At 42.3% G+C, this 4,412-nt stretch overlaps 1 protein-coding gene across 1 annotated transcript in view; it reads right to left on the bottom strand.

Moving 5' to 3' along the window:
• Positions 1-3,298, bottom strand: part of LOC143298901 (uncharacterized) — a 30,884-nt gene extending 27,586 nt beyond the window's left edge. Inside the window, exons 1-2 of the mRNA XM_076611924.1 lie at positions 2,943-3,298; positions 2,379-2,697 (exon numbers count right to left, since the gene is read on the bottom strand). The gene's annotated coding sequence lies outside the window, so the exon portion shown is untranslated. The remainder of the gene's footprint in view (positions 1-2,378; positions 2,698-2,942) is intronic.
• Positions 3,299-4,412: the final 1,114 nt, after the last annotated feature.

Raw genomic sequence — 4,412 nt, 5'->3', positions numbered from 1 at the left:
CGGTGTGAGACAGGGAGCCAGTGGAGATGTTGCAAAAGAGGAGTGATGTGCTCAGATCTTTTCTTTCTGAGGACGAGTCAGGCAGCAGAGTTTTGTATGCGCTGAAGGGAGAGGCTGAATGGATGAAGCCGGCAAACCAGACAATAGAGAGTTACAGCAGTCAAGGCGAGAGAGAATGAGAGAAACGAGAAGAGAGTGACAATGAAACATTTCCGAAAGGCTCACTGAGCTTTCAACTCATCAGGATAACAGATTGGTGCACTTATGTGTCTGCAGTAATAATGTTTAACATGACTGTGTAATGGGTGTGTTATATAATCACGTATAGAAAACTAGAGGAAATGTGTTCATACATAAGATATCCCATGTGTGGGTTGTGTTCTTTCCACATTACGTTAGCTAAGCAAAGTGTCCATAACTCTATGCCGATGCTAGATAGAATGTCTATTATATGTTATAAAACTGCACTGTTACACATGATGAAAATGTGTCCACCTTGACCAAATTGATAGAACAATATATTATAAGTATAATGACTTATGACGACGATGTTATTGTTAATGTACACTGTATTCTTTTTTTCTTTTTTTCTTTGTTTTTTTCCCCTTTCTTTTCCATCTGCTCTGAATTGTTATAATGAATTCATGTACAAAATAAAACGGTGGTCGACCCAAGAAAGTCCGGGAACATGAAAAAAAAAATGAAAAAAAAAAGATAACAGATTGGGAAGAAGGAGGGATATAACGCTTCGCGCTGATTACAGAAGCCAATAAGTCCGAAAGGATGGGTCTTATTTCTAAGTCTCTTGTTTGCCTCGAGTCTCGCTGTTGGAATATCAGGCAACTTGCCCTTGTGTTCATTCCCTTACAGCTGTCACTCACTCGTGTCATTCACATGTCCAGAACACGAAGAATGCCAATACTGATAGTAGTAACATAATGATTATAGACAAGTGCGCAGGTGCCCGCGCGCGCACATTAGACACGTACACACACTAGAGCTTGTAGTCGCACGCACGCACGCACGCACGCACGCACGCACACACACACACACACACACACACACACACACACACACACACACACACAAATAAATGAATGAGTTTGAAACAAAATGGAATTGGAATTAAATGAAGCAACTGATACGCCTGTATACCGTCAGTGAAGGTTTGCAGCAAAAGAGTGGATGATGTTTATACCTATACTTACGCACGGGACCAAACAACAACAAATAATAATAATAATGTGACGTATACAAAACGAATAGCACAGGAACGAATGCAGATGACCTGGCCCTTATATCCAGTGGAGTGATGGCCTAGAGGTAACGCGTCCGCCTAGGAAGCGAGAGAATCTGAGCGCGCTAGTTCGAATCACGGTTCAGCCGCCGATATTTTCTCCCCCTCCACTAGACCTTGAGTGGTGGTCTGGGCGCTAGTCATTCGGATGAGACGATAAACCGAGGTCCCGTGTGCAACATGCACTTAGCGCACGTAAAAGAACCCACGGCAACAAAAGGGTTGTTCCTGGCAAAATTCTGAAGAAAAATCCACTTCGATAGGAAAAACAAATAAAACTGCACGCAGGAAAAAATACAAAAAAATGGGTGTCGCTGTAGTGTAGCGACGCGCTCTCCCTGGGGAGAGCAGTCCGAATTTAACACAGAGAAATCTGTTGTGATAAAAAGAAATACAAATACAAATACAAAATACAAAATACAAATCCAGGTAGAGGGTCAGGCTGATAATCTTTGATAATTTTATTTTCGCGTTTGATCAATGACATACGGATAAAAACGATATCAGAGCAGAATTACTCAAAGGGAATCCTGCAGATTCGGTGAGGAGGTGAGAACATCAAGTCCGTTGTATGCGGAAGCAGAAATACCAGGCGTAGCATGATGTAACTTTGGGCATGAACAATAAAAGCAACAACAAAAAACTTGTCACCAAGAACGCTGTCTCCATAGTCTGGCCAGTTGTACATGTAGGCTTGCTCATTACTATTACAAGGGTTGTCATGCCCCGCCCACCCAAACAAGAAGAAGAGGAGGAAGGAGGAGGAGGAGGAGGAGGAGGAGGAGGAACAAGAAGAAGAAGAAGAAATACACAATTGTTATTATATATCAAGACACTGTAAATAAGCAAATAGATTAATGAATAGAGGCAAATGAATAGATATGCAATATCTGTATAGACATACATGATTAATAGATAACACAAAAGATAAACTGGCAAACACAGTAAAAAAAAAAATGAACAACTGAAAGAACGAACGAATGAATGAATGAATGAATGAATGACAGACTCACTGACTGATTTAATGAATGAATGAATGAATTCTTTATAAAAAATAAAAAATAAAAAACAATTTTCTTACCAACAATCACGGACGACTGAACCAGCAGAGCAGATTTCACACAGCGAAAGACTAGGACTCTGACCACGACCGTTCCACTGCCTCTGTCACTTCATCCTTGTCAGCAACAGGACAGGCCGTGGACATCACACGACGCACAACAACACTTCCTCTCTGACCGCTGGCCGGCCACTGGTCACTCCTCGGTCAGTTCTTGGACACAAGTTTCCCTGTGGTCAAGTCCAGCCTTCAGGTAATCGTCCTTCGTTCAGTTATCATTCACGTTTAAAAAACCCAGGTGAAAAAGGTATCTCCATTGTCCGTGTGTCTTCTGTACGTGCTGGTGGGTAAAAAAAATAAGTTGTGTAGTTCTCTTGTTTTGATGAGAATCACTTTTGGTTCACCTACTCTCTCTCTCTCTCTCTCTTTCCCTCTCTCTCTTGAACAACGGCCAGACAAAGAAATGATCCAATCAGTGCAGTCACGCTTACCAGGGTTGTTAAAACGCCAACACACACTCACACTCACACTCACACTCACTCACTCTCTCTCTCAAACACTCACTCACTCTACCCACACTCTTACCACAACAGCAGCGCAAGTCGATCACAGCAGAGTTCTGTGCCACACACACACACACACACACACAATCTTTGGTTTCTAAGCCCCGATATTTTTTTCCATTTCTTTTCTTTTCTTTCTACTACTGGAACGGGTTTAGCGAGCATTCCGTCGTCCAACTATCGCTCCCTGAACGAGAATGCCGAGTTGAGTCTTGTCTAAGTGGAATTGACAACGCAGTTGTTTGGGGTTGGGGTTTTTTTTTTTTTTCCCTTGTCCAGCCAAACAGGTGGTTGAGGAGAAGAGAGCCTCTTGGAGGAAACACAGCGGGGGGAAAAACTTGTCTCCTGACTGTCCCTTTCCAGCGGCAGAGAAAAGTCTAGCGCCAGAGGCTTGTTATCGTGTCTTAGTGGTTTTCCCTAAACAGCCAAGCACCATTTAGAGTCAGTGGAAAGAGTCACAAATTAATGTGTCTGTCACTGACGTGTTTGTTCCCCCCGCCCCCCTCCACCCCTCTCTCTCTCCCTCTGTGTGTGTGTGTGTGTGTCATGTGTGTGTGTGTGTGTGTGCGTGTTCGTGTGTGTGTGTGTGTGTGTGTGTGTGCCATGTGTGTGTGTGTGTGTGTGTGCCATGTGTGTGTGTGTGTGTGTGTGTGTGTGCCATGTGTGTGTGTGTGTGTGCCATGTGTGTGTGTGTGTGTGTGTGTGTGTGTGTGTGTGTGCCATGTGTGTGTGTGTGTGTGTGTGTGTGTGTGTGTGTGTGCCATGTGTGTGTGTGTGTGTGTGTGTGTGTGTGTGTGTGTGTGTGTGTGTGTGTGTGTGCCATGTGTGTGTGTGTGTGTGTGTGTGTCTTGTCAGCTATGTTGTCACTCTGTCTGTCTGTCTCACTCAACACTTATTAAAAACACAATTTGCTGTGAGAGCAACTGAACTACTTCATCATTGTTTCTATCGGTTTTTTGGTTTGAGTGTAACATTTTTTTTTCTAAATCATAAATAGTCCTCCTTCTTTTTCTTCCCTTTTTATTTATTCATTTATTCATTTATTTATTATCTATTTATTTAATTGTTCGTTTATTTTCAACCAAAGAAATGGGGCCAGCACTGACAGAATCATGTTGCTGTTGGCAACGTCAGCAACGCCTACAGATGATATTTGTCAATATATTTCATGAATTATGTTGCCTCATGGCAACGTCAGCAACGCCTACAGATGATATTTGTCAATATATTTCATGAATTATGTTGCCTCATGGCAACGTCAGCAACGCCTACAGATGATATTTGTCAATATATTTCATGAATTATCTTGCCTCATGGCAACGTCAGCAACGCCTACAGATGATATTTGTCAATATATTTCATGTACTTCATGAATTATGTTGCCTAATGACAACGTCAGCAGCGCCTACAGATGATATTTGTCAATATATTCCATGAATTATGTTGCCTAATGACAACGTCAGTAACGCCTACAGATGATATTTGTCAATAT

The sequence above is a fragment of the Babylonia areolata genome, chromosome 24 (assembly GCF_041734735.1).
Source record: "Babylonia areolata isolate BAREFJ2019XMU chromosome 24, ASM4173473v1, whole genome shotgun sequence".
Lineage (NCBI taxonomy): Eukaryota > Metazoa > Mollusca > Gastropoda > Neogastropoda > Buccinidae > Babylonia > Babylonia areolata.
The sequence above is the reverse complement of the archived record's forward strand: the minus strand, read 5'-3'. Positions and strand labels throughout refer to the sequence as shown.